Consider the following 22075-nt stretch of genomic DNA (forward strand, 5'->3'; position numbering starts at 1 on the left):
TACAATACATTGCTTCGTGAAATTTCATATCAATGACCGATCGTGTCGTGATCGTGAAAAATTTAGCACAAGTGTAAGTGTAAAATTGTATATGATAGCAGTTGTGTTAAAGATTACTAGATATATGAAACGATTTATTTCAATTTTCATAAATGAAAACCAAGGTGTGTTCCCGCTCGAGAACGGGTCGTTTGGTTTACGCTGTCTGTTTTGTTGGGTTCATTTTCACCCAAGGAAAGTTTATACGGCGAGAAAAATTGGAAAAGTGAAGAAATATTATGAAAAGTGATTTCCCATATGCTCTACACATAGTATTAGTTGTTGTTAGTCCAATTAAAATTCGCATTGGGTTGAATAAACACTCAGAAAGTAGAAATTATGAAAGAAAATTATCTTTTGCAATTCAAATATTTTTTCTCTATATTAAAGTAACATGGTTTTACTGATGAGAAAAATTTATAATTGTGTTCGATATTGGTAATTATCTTATATTACATTGATGAGTTCTTTTTTCTTTATTTCATCCATACGTAACACAGGAGGCATCTCGACTAGGATCACAGAGGGTGGTTTTCATCATTTCTCGTTCCACTTCGGTATCTTTTCCAACCATCCAACGACTGCTTAGCATTATTCTATCATCATCACTCGGTAAACACTGGTGGAATGAACAAGCAATACCCAAAAACCAAACAAACCTTTTCAGGGCTACCAAATCATTATCAAAGAGATTAACGATGTTATTCTTCAAACATATCCAAAATCGACAGATAGCTTAACGGAATCCTATGTCAACTTTGCGGGTCGTGTCTCGGACACAACCCTCCTGTGGCTTTGAGGCACCCCTAAATCATGTCCGATTGAGCTTAAACTTTGCACAGGTCATGTTTTTTGGGCCAATAAACAAAATGTACATGGTCGGTTTTTGAAATTTTATATAACCATTTTCGCTGCCACCCTACTCTGTATGCACGCTATGGCGAACGCTTGTTTGGCGCTTGGTTTACGTTGTAAGAACGATGCTTAAAAGTGTGGTTCACTGAGGCAATATTACATAACATGTAGCATGATGACATAACATTCTACCAAACAATTATTTCAAAAATTTTCACAGCATAAAACAATATCCGAAGTTATAAATATGCGACTTATATAAAATAACAGCGTAGTTCTACGTGTAAGAGCACTGGTCATTCAACCGACTTTGAATTCCCAAAATATTCAAAAAAGAATTAGACTACTTTAAGACTAAAGTTTTGTTCTTAATTTTTTACAAAAAATTATAATTCAAAATCTTCTTCTTCTTGGATTCGTTCCAGTGGAACTTTTGCCTTCTCAACGTAAGTATTACTTGCGTCATTTTTATTAGTAATACAGGTCGGACTCGATTATATATAGTCGACCATTTTTTTCAACAATTATTTTCAAATCCTATACATAACCGAATCTCAAGAAAACAATTTTTTCATTAATGTATGAATGTCAAACATTTATAGAAAAATAGTTTTTTTTTTGTGATTCGATTATGTATTGGATTCGAAAATTAACGTTGAAAGTGAAATTGCGATTATATAAAATCGAGTCCGACCTGTACTTGGTTGAGATTTCTATGCCGAATAACACGCCTTAAATGTACTCTGGAGTGGCAAGCTCTAGCATACGCGTGACCACAGTGCAAGCCGGAAGAATTTTCTTTGACGAAAAATCCCCCGGCCAGAACGGGAATCGCTAACCACTCGGCCACGGGAGCATAATTCAAAATCTACAATACCTAAAAATTTGTTTTTCCCATAAAATGTAGGAAATTATTTAAAATTACATAAAAAAAACACCAAATTCAAAAAACTATGGATGGGTTATACCTATGATATAACCGCAAGGTTGACGTAGGACTGCCGTTGGCTTAGTAATCAATTGTATTTCTTCAATTAGCAATAATCCCACCTCGGATGTTCTTTATTGGATACGATATTGCCGCTGCGCAGAGCTATCTTTTGTGTGTATTGATTAAATTATTGAATAAATTAGTGGATGAATGAAACTATTTACGAATTCAATAGCAAAACAAAATACCAATTTAAGTCAATTCATGCGTTATGGTAGTAGTAATCGCAGCAAATAGTTATCAACATTTTGTCTAATCATCAAACGGTATGCGTAGAAGTTCAGTGAGTTGGCGACATGAAGAAAAATTTTCCAATGCAGTCTTGAATAATCGAGCCAGAGTGAAAAAAATGTACGGCCGCTGCAGTTTTATGCTGAAAATCAATCTTTATCTTTGACGCTCCCCTAAGTTCGTAAACGAAGCTCAATGCCGTCAACGCGAATAACAAACTGCTGAAAAGTATTCGATTAGCTGATGAACGATTAATTTCGAAAATCGAGGATCACTAATTACATTTCTACCCGGTTTGCAAAAATGCAAACGATTACAAAAGTTCCCGCTGCTTGCATCTAATTTGCTATGCCAATTTCCCCAGGCTTCATGATTTTGAAGTCTGCGTTAGGGAAACGTTCAAATTTGCAAAAACGCAAACGAGTACAAACGTACCCGCTGCTTGAATCTGTTTTGCAATGCAGATTTCCTCTGACTCCGTGGTTTTGAAGTCTGTGTTATTGTTCAATTATAACTGAGTGGGTTTCCGAGTGCCCCTGCTTATATACCGATTGATGATTTCAATAGCCTGTTTTGAAAGCAATTTTAAGGCTATTGAAACAAGTTTTTGGATGAAAAAGTAACGAGTATATAACGCGTAGACATTTTATCTTTCGAACGAAGTGTTTATCATACCATTTCGTTCAGTTGTTTAAGAGCTATTAACGCTCAAAATCTCGTTTTCCGGCGTAACGCTTTCGTTTTCGAAACTTTGAACGTACACCCCAGTATAGAAATGAAAGACGTAGTCCTAAGTCAAAAAATTACAATGAAGAAAAAATATTTTAAAAATTGGAATTAATGGTTCTCAAAAACTTGTTTTTTTTTAATTCTGAACAAAAATTATATGGATAGCTCATATAATTAGCAACAAATACATCGGAAGAAGGGCACTACCACAGAGGAAAAGTTTTCCTAACAGTAACTTTTTTATATTTTCTTTGAAAAATTACTATTAATGTTCAATTATCACGAGTATTACGAGTGTGTTTTAGTGTGTAGATTATCGCGACTGACATATTCTGCAAACTATTTTCTATTTAGCAACACATCAAGAACATGTCAAGCGCGAGAATTTACACGCAAAAATGTTACGAGGAGTTTTCCAGGAGTATCCATACAAAATGCGATGTATTCTAGAAACTATAAAAGATAGATAGTTTACGCCTACGACAAAAGTTCATATTTCAATAAGATCTAAAACTTTGTTGAATATATCACTTTCAATAAAATTAGAATTAGTTGCCTTTTTTTCAAAAATAATTTGAAACAATAAACTGATAAATACAGTATTTGGTTGGTTTTCCATTTTTCAGAATCGTTTCATAAATTCGGCTCATTTCTAACACATGTCTGCAGCTCACGAGCTGTTCCAAATTGTCTTCCGCGACTGTAAACTTGCCTTGCCAGAATCCCCCAAAGGTTCTCAATAGGGCTTAAGTCCGAGCTACGAGCTGAACAGTCCAAAACCTGAATGTTTCTCTCGGAAAACCATGACATAGACTTCTTGCTGACGTAGAAGTTACCAGCAGCTCCAAATAGGTTTCCGAGTTCATTCTTGCCAAAATTGTTGCTATAGGTGTCTTCACTCTTCTTGAAAAGCGGTCCATATCATGAGTCTGCCTCCTCTAATGTTCCTGCTAAAATTCCTCCTGAGGATTTTTTCGAAGATCACTCCAACAATACAGTCAGTCATCGCACAGCAGTCAATCATCGCAAATGTTTGGCAATGTGTTTCGCAAATTCCAATCTCGCCTGTACGTGCCTTGGGGTGAGGTTAGGTTTCTTCGCATTTTTAGTGTAAACGAAATGAGCAAATCCTCGTAAAGTTTGAGATACACGCATTTTGATATGGGAAGGTTCCTGCTTTCTTCCCATATAGCTTGATTCCTTCCGGCATCATGCTTAAAAATCGTCCGAAACGCTACACCGTCAAACTTATTATGGCATGAGTATATGAACATACAACCTCATCTTGATTATATGACAGGTGCTCAAGATATTGTCATTAGGGTTGGATAAATACTAAGAGGTCAACTGCATGGGAATTTCACCCCAAAATATTAAAAATCTTATTCCAAAATGCGTGTAGCGAAAACAATATATTTACTACATCAATACACTTAAGATATCTTCATAATTTAAATGGTTTGACTGAGTACTATTTTAATAAAAGATACCTAGGTGCGCTTATAGAAACTTCTGCCACTGTGTTACTTGCATCATTTCTGTTAGTACTTAGTTGGACGAGTTTCACACGCAAAAGTAGAGGCGATATAAGTGTATGTCATATCTTATACGCATTAAAGGCCGTATATAACTATATGCGATGCTTTTTACACTGATGTACGATTTTACCCGACAATTCTATATAAAATTAAATGAATGTGCGTATATAATACTACACATCGCTTAATCAATCAATGATATATAAATCATCATATGCCCTAAAATTTGGTTGGCATATAATGCGCCTAACTGGCATATGCATGCAAAAGTGGAGGCCATATACATACATGGCAAATGCTTACCGAATTTGTTTGAATGAATATGCAACTTTGACCGGCTATAATAGCGATTATGTTGAAATTGAATTGCGATCTAACAAGAATATATTCATGAATTATCAAAGCACCCAATACGACTCTTGCCATACTCATATATGATTTATTACAGACATAGAAAAAAACAAATGGCGCAAAATATTTTCGTGAAATGTTTATTATAGCCTCACGAATCGCCATTTTTATTTATGAGTATTTATGTTTGTACAAAATAATAATTGTTTAATTGACTTGTGTTGGGAGTGGAATATAAATGTTTAATATGGCACAGATTGATGTTTGGTGAAAACTGCTCCGATGTGGGTTCGACCTCCGGTCGTCTGGATTATCATCCACCAGCTATCTCGCGCTGCTATCTGAAGTTTAATTCAACAGCAGTTAAAACTTCTACATATGATTCGATATGATATAACCTAATACATTCTATGCAGTAGGATCAGTTATTCCTGGTTGCCGATTTTATTATTTAACTATGTTCCAAAGAAAAAGATCTTTGATTTCCCTATCATAGAAACCAAATACATAATATCATTGAACTGGAATAATGAAAAATAAATGAATATCAATAAAACTATCTCAATTTTAAATTATATCAGCAATTTCGAGTGCATTTCATCATTTTCGAGTGCATCAGCATTTCATTGACATTTCAATTTGATGTAACATGTTCTTTATTAGGATCTAATATGATTTACTGTTTCATGATTTTCTTCAGCATGCAACACGATTTACTACAGTACTGAATCGATTTAAATTATACGCTTATACGACACACAAACTGCATCAGCGTAATATACGCATATGATGCAGATTAAATATATTTTACGACAATGTGCATAATAAAATTGATGTTTATTATACCGAATTACGACTTAATTTGATAATGGTATATAAAATCGTGTTTTTACATTTTATGCGATTATGATTTATTCGGATTTCTTGTAAGACTTGGCACGTGCAAAATTATACGATTTAATGTTTGCTGATACGAATTTATATGCGACCTAGCGTGTGCAAAAGTTTTACGATTTGATGTTTGTTAGGCATTTCAAAAAATTCTATGCCCAGTTGCGATTTTTTTCTAGGGTGCGTGAAGCGTCAGAGTTGAACGAATGGCAATCTCGAAACCCCCTCTGAACAGTTTGTTGACGCAGGGCAGGCAGCTTTACGGCGATGAATCTACGCGGCCCGGTGTCGGCAGGTGGATATTGGAGTTTTCTCTCCCTGAAAGGGGACCGTGGAAACTACTTTTTACGACACTGAACCCGTTGTAGCAGTAGAGAGTGAGAGCAGTGGGCGAGAGTTGTTTCCCACAGGAAATTGATTTCAACAAAAGACGAAGGTTCAATCTGGAACTGGTAGTTGTGAATATCGACTAACATGCACCCCTGTGCCCAGGAATGTTTGTGTATACTTCGAACATCCTACCCATCGAAACCACACATTTTAGCATTCAATTAATTCCATTGTTTGGTTTGGTTGGTTAACCCCGCACCCGCACGCCACGACGCCAGGTCAGATGAGAAGACTCCAGGTGAAAGGAATTTCATCAATTGTGTATGTCTGTATTGTGAGCGGTATGGCCGAACCGGATGGATTTTCCCGGAAGAAGATAAATGAACCGAATCCGGTCGGAATGCACGAATAACTGTTACCACTTTGAGCATTGATTGGGCCGGTATTGTTGTGATGAGCAGTTTAATTCGTTGAAGTGGATCGAAAATGAAATGGATCTCCCTGCTGGGTGTGTGCGTTTGATTATTCAACCGCAAAATCGGATGTGATTGAAATTGATGATAAGAGATGGAATAATGGTATTGTGGCATCTATCTCCCCTTCGGTCATGCATTTGAACTATTTGGACAAATACGAGATACATCGGACGTGATCGGAATTAACCGCATTCAATGTAGTAAAATAGGCTTTTAGGGAGCTGAGGGCTTCCACAGAAAATATTCAACACAAGCGATGACCCGAACGATAAAAAAAAGACGGGTGGGTAATGTCGGGGACATAACCGGAGTGACGTAGGACTATACAAAGGGGACAGCTTTTGTTAAATATATATTTTAAATATATTGTTTTATTTTCTTCTCCTTCGTGAAAAATGGATTAGTTTACTGTTTACTCTATATGAATATGTTGATGGTTCTGAAAAGAACCTTTGGTGTTGTGTTTTTGTTATCACTCGATATCCCCATCTTGTTCGGTTAAACCTTCCTGTTTAGCTATTGCGTTTGCCACTCGCCACAGCTTTCACAGTTGGAAAATGTCTTCCCATCCAGCTTGTGACATGTTGTTCAGTAAATTACATTTAATGCGACGTGCCGGAGAAACACTTTGCCACTCACTGAAACTAATTGTTGCCTTGATGAGCGCCGAACCGAAGCTGCTCTGTTCTTGATGCGGGTTTCCTGATTGTCGTGAGCAGCTTTGCAAGCCAACTCGAGCACTCCGACGGCCGAAACTCTATAATCGCTGTTAGGTATACTGATGCTTCGGCACCAATCCGTTCGGCCTAGTTACCCTTGCGGAGCAATCAGTGAATGCGACCAACAGGGAACTGGAGACCTGCACGGTTCGAGTGAGACTTTGCCTTTCCCTTAACTTGTCCTCCTTTGTTACGTCCACGATTCCGATGCCGATACCACACGGGTTTACGGTTTGAAAGAAAATAAGATATTTTTTTGGGGTCCGCGTGGTATATACTCTAGCGGTACACACTCACAGGATAGAGACAAATCGGCAGACTCAGCCAGAGGGGCGAGTCCAACGAGACGAACGAATGAGCGTTAAAAGGGAGCGATGGCAAAAAAATACATTCATTACGATTTGTTCGCTCGTTGGATTCACATGCAGGCTAAAAAGGGTCCTTTTCAGGATCACAAAATTATCTTCAATCTAAAGAGTTTATTGTTTTGTTATCACTCGATATCCCCATCTTGTTCGGCTAAATCTTCCTGTTTAGCGATTTGTTGCCACTCGCCACAGCTTTCACAGTTGAAAAATTTCTTCCAACTTGTGACATATTTTACAGTAAATTACATTCAATGGCACGTCGCATTACCACCACTCAGTATCGGATTCGAGGTAATTTTAACCTGTAATTGAACATTTGCGATGACAGTGGTACAGTGTCGACTTTCAATGTGGGGTCATAATTTGGATCTCTATGTTTACAAAAATGTCCAACTAAATAAGTCGCATTACATGTCCGTCCAATTAGCTAAATGTCGAACTAATTGTAAATTACTGTACTTTCAATCTGGAAACAATTTAAGAATTGGTGAAAATTGAATAATCAGGAAAGTCCCCAACTATCAATAAGCTCAGAACAACTGCCAAATTCACATACTCATCAGATCCTGGCAAACAAATTATGAGAAAATCAATTTGTGTTTTATTATTATTTTGGAAAATGTTTTAGAAAGCATTGAACTGTATTTCATAAACTCTTTTTTGGAAGGTTTAATGGCCCTGAAAAGCGCCTTGTTTTATGGAATGGTTCCAATTTAGAAAACTTAGTACTCGTGGTTTTGAAAAAAAACCATTTCGAACGCCCTTGATGCCGCCTTGTTCTGGATTTGCCACCAAAGCAGTTTGTATAAAGAACAAACTTTTTTCTTCTGCTACCTGATGCCGTTTTGCGATTGCGTTTGCCACTCGCCACTCGCTGCAACTGCCTGTTGTCTTGATGTCCACCGAACCGAATGTGTTCTGTTCCGAATGCGGGTTTTCTTATCGTCGCGAGCAGCTTTGCCAGCCAACTCGATCACTTCGGCGGCCGAAACTATATAACGCCGGCTAGGTGGACTGGTGCACTGGTACTAACGCGCTCGGCCTAGCTACCCTTGCGGGGAACTCCAGATCAACACGGTTCGAGCGGGATTTTGCCTTTCCCTTCACTTTTCCTCCTTTACCATGCCCAGACATGGCTGCTTGGGTTGGTTTGTTGATGTGTTGTGATGCGAACCGATGTGGTGTACGGTTTGAATGAGAATGATCGTTACGGAAGGAAGGAAGGTATTGTATTATAGAGACTTTAAACTTTTGCAGTTCATTCGTTTCTAGCCTTGAGAAAGGCCCTTTGAAAACTCTACTCTACTCTACTACTCTACTCCAGCGCTACCACCTCCGCCCTCTTGCCTTGAGAAAGGCACTCGATCCCTCGCCGTCCAGCTCGTCCAGCAACGATGTTGTCCAGTCGGTGTCCACACAAAGAATGATCGTTACGGCAGCGGAGCGGGGATTTTTAAGCTGACTGGCTGGCTCGAGAATTACGCATGTGTGAGACTGCGACCAATGTTTCGTTCATTTTTTTCTTTTTCCTTTCCAATCGTGCTTCATTCTATTTCGCTGCTGCTCTGGTTGCCCGTTTTGGTCGGTACGATTTGAGGAGCACAAAATGGACCAATCAAAAATGAGCACATAGAGCATTTGGACAATGCTTGATATTTCACAATTATTCAATTATTTATCTCAAGAAAAATGAAATGTTATTCGTTATGATAGATGCGTAGATATATTTCCTATCAATTGATGCAAAAACCTTTGCGATCTATTGAGAAATGCTCGAGTTATAAGCGTTCCAAATCTTGCATTTTTTCCTACTTGTTCAGTGCCTAGATTTCCATTTCACCCCCTATATCTTCCGGTTAGACGTAGTCCTACGTCAAAAGTGTGTGTAGGTCAGTTTATGAGCACCGAAAGATTATAAGGTTCCAAAGGCTGCACATGAATATGTTTTTCGTCGAAAATAATTATGTGCATATGCTTCATGACGGTCTCAGCCGGCTGAACAGTTTTCTGACAAGAAACTTGTAAAGGAAACGTTTTTACAGCATAGCAATGCTTTCCGCAAAACCATTCTAGGATTCTAGGCGGTAAAGAAGAAACTTCCGCTAATTTCCATTCCGAGAGAGAAAAAAGACGGGTGGGTAATGTCGGGGACATAACCGGAGTGACGTAGGACTATACAAAGGGGACAGCTTTTGTTAAAGATATATTTTAAATATGTTGTTTTATTTTCTTCTCCTGCGTGAACCTGAAAATCTACCTGAAAAACGGATCAGTTTACTGTTTACTCTTTATGAATATGTTGATGGTTCTGAAAAGAACCTTTGGTGTTGTATTTTGTTATCACTCGATATTCCTATCTTGTTCGGTTAAACCTTCCTGTTTTGCTATTGCGTTTGCCACTCGCCACAGCTTTCACAGTTGGAAAATTTCTTTGCTTTGCTTTGCAGCTTTGTGACATGTTGTACAGTAAATTACATTCAATGCGACGTGCCGAAGCGCCACTCAGTGTCGCATTGGAGGCGATTTTAACCTGTAATTGAACATTTGCGATGACAGTGGAACAGTGTCGACTTTCAATGTGGGGTCATAATTTGGACCCCGAACTCTATGTTTACAAACATGTCCAACTAAATATGTCGCATTACAGGTCCGTCCAATTAGCTAAATGTCGAGATAATTGTAAATTAATGTACTTTCAATCTAGAAGCAATTTAAGAATTGGTGAAAATCAATAAGCTCAGAACAACTGCCAAATTCACATACTCATCATATCCTGGCAAATAAATTATGAAAAAATCAATTTGTGTTTTATTATTATTTTGGATAATGTTTTAGAAAGCATTGAACTGTATTTCCTAAACTCTTTTTTGGAAGGTTTAATGGCCCTGAAAAGCGCCTTGTTTTATGGAATGATTCCAATTTAGAAAACTTAGTACTCGTGGTTTTGAAAAAAGCCATTTCGAACGCCCTCGATGCCGCCTTGTTCTGGATTTGCCACCAAAGCAGTTTGTATAAAGAATAAACTTTTTTCTTCTGCTATCTGATGCCGTTTTGCGATTGCGTTTGCCACTCGCCACTTGCTGCAACCGCCTGTTGTTGTCTTGATGTGTTCTGTTCTGAATGCGGTTTTTCTTATCGTCACGAGCAGCTTTACCAGCCAACTCGATCACTTCGGCGGCCGAAACTATATAACGAAGGCTAGGTGGACTAGTGCACTGGTACTAACGCGCTCGGCCTAGCTACCCTTGCTGAAAAATTGGCGGATACACCTACGGGGAACTGCACACCTGCACGGTTCGAGTGGGACTTTTCCTTTCCCTCAACTTGTCCTCCTTTGTTACGTCCACGATGCCGATGCCGTACAACCACACGGGTTTACGGTTTGAAAGAAAATATGATATTTTTTTGGGGTCCGCGTGTTTTATACTCTAGCGGTACACACTCACAGGATAGAGATAAATCGGCAGACTCAGCCAGACTCAGCGAGACGAACGAATGAGCGTTAAAAGGGAGCGATGGCAAAAAAATACATTCATTACGATTTGTTCGCTCGTTGGATTCACATGCAGGCTAAAAAGGGTCCTTTTCAGGATCACAAAATTATATTCAATCTAAAGAGTTTATTGTTTTGTTATCACTCGATATCCCCATCTTGTTCGGCTGAACCTTCCTGTTTAGCGATTTGTTGCCACTCGCCACAGCTTTCACAGTTGGAAAATTTCTTCCCATCCAGCTTTGTGACATGTTGTACAGTAAATTACATTCAATGCGACGTGCCGAAGCGCCGCTCAGTGTCGCATTGGAGCCGATTTTAACCTGTAATTGAACATTTGCGATGACAGTGGAACAGTGTCGACTTTCAATGTGAGGTCATAATTTGGACCCCGAACTCTATGTTTACAAAAATGTCCATCTAAATAAGTCGCATTACATGTCCGTCCAATTAGCTAAATGTCGAACTAATTGTAAATTACTGTACTTTCAATCTGGAAACAATTTAAGAATTGGTGAAAATTGAATAATCAGGAAAGTCCCCAACTATCAATAAGCTCAGAACAACTGCCAAATTCACATACTCATCAGATCCTGGCAAATAAATTATGAAAAAATCAATTTGTGTTTTATTATTATTTTGGATAATGTTTTAGAAAACATTGAACTGTATTTCCTAAACACTTTTTTGGAAGGTCCTGAAATGCGCCTTGTTTTATGGAATGGTTCCAATTTAGAAAACTTAGTACTCGTGGTTTTGAAAAAAACCATTTCGATAAGTTTGTATAAAGAACAAACTTTTTTCTTCTGCTACTTGATGCCGTTTTGCGATTGCGTTTGCCACTCGCCACTCGCTGCAACTGCCTGTTGTCTTGATGTCCACCGAACCGAATGTGTTCTGTTCCGAATGCGGGTTTTCTTATCGTCACGAGCAGCTTTGCTAACTCGATCACTTCGGCGGCCGAAACTATATAACGCCGGCTAGGTGGACTGGTGCACTGGTACTAACGCGCTCGGCCTAGCTACCCTTGCGGGGAACTCCAGATCAACACGGTTCGAGCGGGATTTTGCCTTTCCCTTCACTTTTCCTCCTTTACCATGCCCAGACATGGCTGCTTGGGTTGGTTTGTTGATGTGTTGTGATGCGAACCGATGTGGTGTACGGTTTGAATGAGAATGATCGTTACGGAAGGAAGGAAGGAAGGTCTTGTATTATAGAGACTTTAAACTTTTGCAGTTCATTCGTCTCTAGCCTTGAGAAAGGCCCTTTGAAAACTCTACTCTACTCTACTCCAGCGCTACCACCTCCGCCCTCTCACCTTGAGAAAGGCACTCGATCCCTCGCCGTTCAGCTCGTCCAGCAACGATGTTGTCCAGTCGGTGTCCACACAAAGAATGATCGTTACGGCAGCGGAGCGGGGATTTTTAAGCTGACTGGCTGGCTCGAGAATTACGCATGTGTGAGACTGCGACCAATGTTTCGTTCATTTTTTTCTTTTTCCTTTCCAATCGTGCTTCATTCTATTTCGCTGCTGCTCTGGTTGCCCGTTTTGGTCGGTACGATTTGAGGAGCACAAAATGGACCAATCAAAAATGAGCACATAGAGCATTTGGACAATGCTTGATATTTCACAATTATTCAATTATTTATCTCAAGAAAAATGAAATGTTATTCGTTATGATAGATGCGTAGATATATTTCCTATCAATTGATGCAAAAACCTTTGCGATCTATTGAGAAATGCTCGAGTTATAAGCGTTCCAAATCTTGCATTTTTTCCTACTTGTTCAGTGCCTAGATTTCCATTTCACCCCCTATATCTTTCGGTTAGACGTAGTCCTACTTCAAAAGTGTGTGTAGGTCAGTTTATGAGCACCGAAAGATTATAAGGTTCCAAAGGCTGCACATGAATATGTTTTTCGTCGAAAATAATTATGTGCATATGCTTCATGACGGTCTCAGCCGGCTGAACAGTTTTCTGACAAGAAACTTGTAAAGGAAACGTTTTTACAGCATAGCAATGCTTCCCGCAAAACCATTCTAGGATTCTAGGCGGTAAAGAAGAAACTTCCGCTGATTTCCATTCCGAGAGAGAAAAAAAACAGAAAACAAATATAAACACTATGCTATGAAAATGCCTCTAGTGTTCAGCCTTCACCTAAACCAGTGACAAAAAAAACGAAACGATGGAAACAAAATATTGCTTGGCTTTCATCCGCTCGTATTTCTTCCTTGTGCCGTGACCGGATTTCGAATTGACGCTTGTTTGCAATTCCCGGTGGGATTCGTTCGCCTAGCCGTTCTATTCGTCCGAACTTTTCACAAAAAGTTGTAAGAACTGTTTATCGAGCACAGCCTCGGGAGGTGGGTGAAGAAATACTGGACGTTCTGGATGTTCTGTTCGCTTGAAGCGTTTCTGCCCATCCCCCTCACTTCTTCCCCGCGGGGAAAGGGAGAGCTGAGTTGAATAGGCAGAGCAAACTTTTTATTTCCGGTGCTTACGAAGCATTGAATGACCGGTGCTACATTTTTGCAAGGAACAGCGAAGTCCTACTGCTCTATGTAGGTACTACGTGGGCAGAATTGGCAGGATTCTTTCATCGAGTAAAGGAATAGGATGGGTTGAGCTAACGAAGTCTTTATGAGTTTGAGTCAAATGATTTGAATAACTACACTTATTGCTGTAGGGGTAGCGGGAGCAAATTGGTCATGGGGGGCAAAGTGGTCACCTGCTTGTTTGATAGTATAACTATTGACTATTGACACCGTATTGATAGTCAGCTTATGATTGAAGAATTTAATGACTTTTGAGTCACCCTGTACTCCAGTAGTAATGTCACATGTCAAAATATAAATAAAAACAGAAATTGTTCTCGCGATAACCATTCGGCCGTAGTTCTGTGCGCATGGTTTTTAAGGAATTTCTCGTGAAATTTAATTTATTCAATCTGATATGTTGGACAAATCATCAGTTTGGACGACTGTTCACATATTATAGGAGATGTGAACATATATTTTGTTCAATCTCAGCGATTAATTAGCATAGAAATTAGTTTGATGTTTGGGGGCAAAGTGGTCATAGGTGCCTAACGACTTACAATGTTCTGTTTACTGAAGCTAATATACCTCATCACATTCTGCTCTTGAAGAGGTTCCTTTTGTGACTTTGAAAAATATGCCACCCCAACTAAACCATGCCTCATTTTGCCGAACGTTATGTGTTTCTTACAACGTTTTTGTATGCATCAGAAAATTTAAATTGAGACTCTATGCGAACAGACCAAATTTTTTTCATACAAGTACCTACTATTTCGAAGATGATTTGAACAAATTTGGACGAAAAAAACGCATAAATCTATCACATTTAGCATGATATGTGCGGGTGACCACTTCACCTCCAAGCAAAAAAAAAGATCGATTTTTCATCTTTTTTTCTAATGATGAATAATGTACTATTTTGATTTTTTATAGTAAAAGCCGTATGCTATCTTGAACAACAATGAGTTGAACTATAATATTCTAAGAAAAACGGGAACTGTAGCGGTATGTGGACGCTGGGAATGGGCATATTCCTTAGGGTGACCACTATGCCCCCACTTCCCCTATCTATTTTCAGTATAAGCTAAGTTTCCGAGGTGCCACCCAAAATGTCATTTTTATTTCTACGTGACCAATTTCAGTCTTTTTCTAAAGAAATATGGAAAATTTGAGTTTTGTTTGAGATTGAGGGCATATGGGAAATTTGAGTTGAGAACATTTGCTTGCAGATAATATAATTTGTATATATTTTTTAAACTGGCATCGCTGAAACTAAAAGGAACAGCGTGTATTTGGAAAGCGAGTATTGTGATGCGTTTTTGAGGAGGAAAAACGAAAGTGTAAATTGACAATGAAAATTAACCTTTCCGAATCAAATTAGTATTCTATGTGAATGCAAAGCACTTTTCTCTGCATTTTCTGTATCCTATACGAAGATTGTGTCTGAAGTTGATTTTATGTTATAATAATAAGTTTTAGCAAGAATATCGAAAAATTTAGACGAAATAAATCAAGTTAGGGTTAGGACTACGTGCTTCAAGTAATTAAATAATGCCAAGTAGAAATTTTCATTCAAATTTTACCAATTTAAAGTTGATATTTAGCCTTCTAATCTGATGGAGAAGAGTTTGGATCCCAAACTGAAATGTCGCCGCTAGTCATCGCGGATACTTTCGTTGCCCCGGGTTGATGGCGATATTGACCGTGTAAGGTGGCAAAATATTGGTTTAGGTTAGATCGAATGTCAAAAGTCTGGCTGTCACGATATTGAAGCCACTTATTGTCAATAATTTTGATCGTGTAAGGTGCCCATTTGATAGAACGAATTATTGCACACAATTTTGTGTTGCATTCATGGGAACGAAGTTGAAAGAAAGAATGCATAATACATGATTTACCTTCGCATTCGCTCGTAAAACATACCTTCTTTATTTGTTAAATTGCTCACTTGTTTTATAATTGTCACTATTGATATATGTAGGATTGTGGGAAAAATATATGATCCCTGCCAAATCCTCTCATTTGCAAGAGCTTCAATTCTATCACCAACATGAGAAATACAAGAAAACACCCATGATGAGAGATTGTTGAACGAAATAATAAGAATGAAGAATAAAATTTAATATATGTAAGTCTGCCTATAAAAATTATGCTTTTGTTTTCCCAAAATCGGCACGTACTCTTCGGACAACCCAATATGAGATATCGTGATTTGTTCCTGATTTTTATTTTCATTCTTCATGATTTTTGAAAATTATGGTTGGCAACCCTGCCAGAGCAAGCAAAATTTCATGTTTCGTGAATTGAGATAAGGGGCCTGATCACGAACGTCACTTCACGGTGAAAACGGAGTGAATTGTATACAACCTTATTACGGCTGCCACGGTGTGTGTAGAATCCGGAAGATTTCATCCATCGTGACAACTTTGATGAACTCGGTGTTATTATGAATACCACGTTACTGTCATGTCACGGAGAAAAACAGGTATATTTGTCACTTGTGTTTTAGATGGTGGAAGCTAGTCACGCGGAATGGAGTAAGTTTAATTTCATATTTATTTAGCTTTTGACGTAGGACTACGTCTTTCATTTCTATACCGGGGTGTAAAATCAAAGTTTCGAAAACGAAAGCGTTACGCCGGAGACCGAGATTTTGAGCGTTAATAGCTCCTAAACAACTGAACGAAATGGTATGAAAAACACTTCATTCAAAAGATAAAATGTCTACGCGTTATATACTTGTTACTTTTTGATCCAAAAACTTGTTTCAATAGTCTTAAAATTGCTTTCAAAACAGGCTATTGAAATCACCAATCGGTATATAAGCGAGCGGCGCTCGGAAATCCACTCAGTTCTAATTGAACAGCGATTGGAGCATGTTGTCGCTGTTGCGGTGAAGCTCTTTATTTATCATGAAAGCGCGGATGAACGGTGTCACCAAGAGCCTGTTTGTGCACCCTAGGCCAGAAGGGAATCTATCAGGAGGAGAGAGATGCCACAAACGGTTCCCTGGGAAGACATCGCTACACACACATACACGCGCGGCTATTAACAGGTGGTTATCGAGTTGGCATTAACCACTGGTGGGCTTCCAGTATCGAGGAAAATGTGGAAATATCTAATCGTTACTGAAAATAATCTGCCAGTTCCTCTGGGAATTTTCAAAATATATTCATGTGAAAGAGTTTAATTGAATGTTTTCTATCCATGTTACACTGTGACCAAATATGTTTCAATCAAGTGCTATTAACAGGTGGTTATCGAGTTGGCATTATCCACTGGTGGGCTTCCAGTATCGAGGAAAATGTGGAAATATCTAATTGTTACTGAAAATAATCTGCCAGTTCCTTTGGGAATTTTCAAAATATATTCATGTGAAAGGGTTTAATTGAATGTTTTCTATCCATGTAACACTGTGACCAAATACATTTGGTTTTGTGGTTTTTCAATCAATCGCAATTAACAGGATAGCTTCAGAAGATTATTCTTCCCCATCAGTAGGATATTTCCGTATCCAATATTGTATGCGCCCGCAATCGATTATTGCTCAGTCGCCGAAAGTTCCGAGCTCAGAGAGTTCATTCCCCTCTAGTTTGCCTTCCAAATTGCCATCGTAAACCACACCTTCTCTCGATTCAATCACACACAAAAAGCATACTTAAGCGATATTCTGGTGGTGAGACACATTCATTTTTCGTGAGGACATCGACAAGACAACATCGTTGCCTAACGTGCTGGAGGAGGTGGACGGCGAAGGATCGACACATACACGCGCAGAACTCTTTCCGTTAGGATGCCATTCAGCATCGAGAAAGTTCCGGAAAGATCTAATCATTGCTGGAAAATAATCTGCCAGTTCCTTTGGGAATTTTCAAAATATATTCATGTGAAAGAATTTAATTGAATGTTTTCTATCCATGTTACACTGTGACCAAATATGTTTCAACCAAGTGCTATTAACAGGTGGTTATCGAGTTGGCATTAACCACTGGTAGGCTTCCAGTATCGAGGAAAATGTGGAAATATCTAATCGTTACTTAAAATAATCTGCCAGTTCCTCTGGGAATTTTCAAAATATATTCATGTGAAAGAGTTTAATTGAATGTTTTCTATCCATGTAACACTGTGACCAAATACATTTGGTTTTGTGGTTTTTCAATCAATCGCAATTAACAGGATAGCTTCAGTAGATTATTCTTCCCCATCAGTAGGATATTTCCGTATCCAATATTGTATGCGCCCGCAATCGATTATTGCTCAGTCGCCGAAAGTTCCGAGCTCAGAGAGTTCATTCCCCTCTAGTTTGCCTTCCAAATTGCCATCGTAAACCACACCTTCTCTCGATTCAATCACACACAAAAAGCATACTTAAGCGATATTCTGGTGGTGAGACACATTCATTTTTCGTGAGGACATCGACAAGACAACATCGTTGCCTAACGTGCTGGAGGAGGTGGACGGCGGAGGATCGACACATACACGCGCAGAACTCTTTCCGTTAGGATGCCATTCAACATCGAGAAAGTTCCGGAAAGATCTAATCATTGCTGGAAAATAATCTGCCAGTTCCTTTGGGAATTTTCAAAATATATTCATGTGAAAGAATTTAATTGAATGTTTTCTATCCATGTTACACTGTGACCAAATATGTTTCAACCAAGTGCTATTAACAGGTGGTTATCGAGTTGGCATTAACCACTGGTGGGCTTCCAGTATCGAGGAAAATGTGGAAATATCTAATCGTTACTGAAAATAATCTGCCAGTTCCTCTGGGAATTTTCAAAATATATTCATGTGAAAGAGTTTAATTGAATGTTTTCTATGCATGTTACACTGTGACCAAATATGTTTCAATCAAGTGCTATTAACAGGTGGTTATCGAGTTGGCATTAACCACTGGTATGCTTCCAGTATCGAGGAAAATGTGGAAATATCTAATCGTTACTGAAAATAATCTGCCAGTTCCTCTAGGAATTTTCAAAATATATTTATGTGAAAGAGTTTAATTGAATGTTTTCTATCCATGTAACACTGTGACCAAATACATTTGGTTTTGTGGTTTTTCAATCAATCGCAATTAACAGGATAGCTTCAGAAGATTATTCTTCCCCATCAGTAGGATATTTCCGTATCCAATATTGTATGCGCCCGCAATCGATTATTGCTCAGTCGCCGAAAGTTCCGAGCTCAGAGAGTTCATTCCCCTCTAGTTTGCCTTCCAAATTGCCATCGTAAACCACACCTTCTCTCGATTCAATCACACACAAAAAGCATACTTAAGCGATATTCTGGTGGTGAGACACATTCATTTTTCGTGAGGACATCGACAAGACAACATCGTTGCCTAACGTGCTGGAGGAGGTGGACGGCGAAGGATCGACACATACACGCGCAGAACTATTTCCGTTAGGATGCCATTCAGCATCGTGAAAGTTCCGGAAAGATCTAATCATTGCTGGAGAATAATCTGCCAGTTCCTTTGGGAATTTTCAAAATATATTCATGTGAAAGAGTTTAATTGAATGTTTTCTATCCATGTAACACTGTGACCAAATATGTTTCAAACAAGTGCTATTAACAGGTGGTTATCTAGTTGGCATTAACCACTGGTGGGCTTCCAGTATCGAGGAAAATGTGGAAATAACTAATCGTTACTGAAAATAATCTGCCAGTTCCTCTGGGAATTTTCAAAATATATTCATGTGAAAGAGTTTAATTGAATGTTTTCTATCCATGTAACACTGTGACCAAATATGTTTCAATCAAGTGCTATTAACAGGTGGTTATCGAGTTGGCATTAACCACTGGTGGGCTTCCAGTATCGAGGAAAATGTGGAAATATCTAATCGTTACTGAAAATAATCTGCCAGTTCCTTTGGGAATTTTCAAAATATATTCATGTGAAAGAGTTTAATTGAATGTTTTCTGTCCATGTAACACTGTGACCAAATACATTTGGTTTTGTGGTTTTTCAATCAATTGCAATCAACAGGATAGCTTCTGAAGATTATTCTTCCCCATCAGTAGGATATTTCCGTATCCAATATTGGATGCATAAAACCTTGTGCCTCCAACGTAACGCTCTCGTTTTCGAAGTTCTCCAAATATTCATTTATTCAGAATGAATTCAGATTCAGCTTCATACAAATGATCTCTAAATCAACGATAGTCCTACGTCTCCCTTGCGGTTATACCATAGATATAACCCACTTCCTGTTTTTTCTAGGAAGCACGAACCCGCCCAATTCCAGCTTCACCTATCCGGCAAAACGATCCAACACTCTATGTTTTTTGTCAACATTTTGAATCTAGCCTTGTGTTGTTTAGGAAAGAAAGGATAAACAAACAGTAATTTACCCTCTTGGTGGCATTTTAGATGGACGTATCCAGAGGACGTAAATTTGTATATGGACTCGGACGATTATTATGGTTGGTTATGTATAATATTGCTTTGTTGAAATTTTGTGTATTGAATAATAACCGTGAAGTTTTCCCAACATTGTAGAGCAGGTTTTGACACAGGACTATGTCTTTGGTTTCTATATAGGGTAGTCACTCTACGAAAAATGTAACGATTTATTAAGAGTTTTCAAACGCATTTTACGCAAAATCGTTATTGCGACATATGATGTGTTATATATCATTAGAACAGAAATTTATCCAGCATTTTTTTTTTTGCTCAAAACTTGAACAGTGAATATAGAAAAACAAGTTAACAATTTGACGATTAAAATGGGTATGTTTTCATTCGATTGCTCCAAACACTCGCTTTCCTCCCCGACGCATCGAGCATTTTTTTTTGCTAAATTCGGGCGTTAGCTCACAATGTGAGTTGATGCGTATAATGAATTAGAATTATTCTCCATTTACCGAGATTGGACATTTATCAATTATTGTATTGTATGTTGCCCGATCAATTTGTGCTCAATTCACGTTTTTATCGTGTAGGTTTTGCTACTAACAATTTATGTAATTGTGGTCCAGGATGTCATAATAGCGAGTATGTTATTTGGTTATTAAAAATGCAGTTAATGAATTTAACTGGATACTGATTTAGAAAATCGAAAGCATATCAGATTATGAAAGCTTGAGTAGTCGTGATCTTAATATTATGCTCTCTATATATGTCTTTCTAAGGAACCCGCTTCACTTCCTCGAATGCACATGTCAGTTCTCCTTTCCCTTTCCTATACATAAGCAGAACTTAGCACCCAATGAGATCAATTCACTACAGCAGCTACACGAAATTTTCAAGAGAGCACTCATGGCCATGGAATACTCACTATACATCACCGGACGATAAAGTTATAACAAAAAATGTTCTGGACAACGTGGCGACGAAGAAGAAAATGCTATTTTCATCTATAATATATTCCTGTAGTGATAGATTTATTTGAGTTAAGCTTATATTTATGTGGATCTTAACCATTTTGAATTGTGTTTAAAAATGATACATGATGGCTCTTTGTCTTCTTCTGCATAATTGAACAAACAGAAGAAAAGGGTAGTAATGGCTTTAATGGTATTTGTATGTACATTTTTGAACAGAATGTGGTTCCGGATTCTACCACCTTATCTTATCTTACCCGTTAAAAGATACAAGGTCATGCACGAAACGTTTATTTCAGGGCTTCCATTTGATGTATCAAAAGAGAAAAAAATTACAGGTTTCGAACAATGAAAAAATTATAGGAGGTTGTGTCCAAGATACGACCGCATTGTTGACGTAGAACTACGCTGTTATTTTATATAAGTCGCTTGTTTATACCTTCGGATATTATTCTATAATGCTGTGGAAGTTTAGAAACCACTGCTTAGTGAAAAAATCTCTGAAATGATTTTTTCATTGTAGCATCAGTTGACGATAATTGATTGATGATTCATTCTTGCCCTCGCAAAACAATCGTATGTCGCAATTTATTTCATGTCAATGCATTGAAAATTTACCTCGAAGGCTATTCCAGTGGCCTTTTTCGAAATTGACATAGACTCGACTACAGTCGATTATATACATGTTATTCCACATCTCATAACTACATCAATATATCTTTGGCGCATGTAAACAACAACAATGACAACACTTGCAAGTATCAAATATCATGCTACATGTTATTTAGTATTGCCTCAAAGGAATCGCACCTCTAGATATCGTTCGTACAAACTAAGCGTAAACCAGGCGCCAAACAAGCGTTCACCATAGCATGCATACAGAGCCATACATTGTTGGCTTGAAACTACTAGCAATATAAACATTTCTCATCATTTTGCGCTATTCTCAAAAGAAACGCTTCTGTTAATGTTACTGGCCTCGAAAAGGGTTGCATTACTTTCTCATGCTAGAGAAGCGCAGCTGTCACCCTTAGTGGAGGAAGTTTCGCTACTGGCAAGCAAAACCTAATCACATACAAAATTCCAGAACATTTACTTTCTTGATGACTAAACAAGGGAAATAACCTCTTTTTGTTAATAACAACCTCGAAAACAGTAGCAATGCTTCATTATGATCAATATTAGCGCAAATGCAAT

This window comes from Toxorhynchites rutilus, chromosome 1, assembly GCF_029784135.1.
Source record: "Toxorhynchites rutilus septentrionalis strain SRP chromosome 1, ASM2978413v1, whole genome shotgun sequence".
NCBI classification, from domain to species: domain Eukaryota; kingdom Metazoa; phylum Arthropoda; class Insecta; order Diptera; family Culicidae; genus Toxorhynchites; species Toxorhynchites rutilus.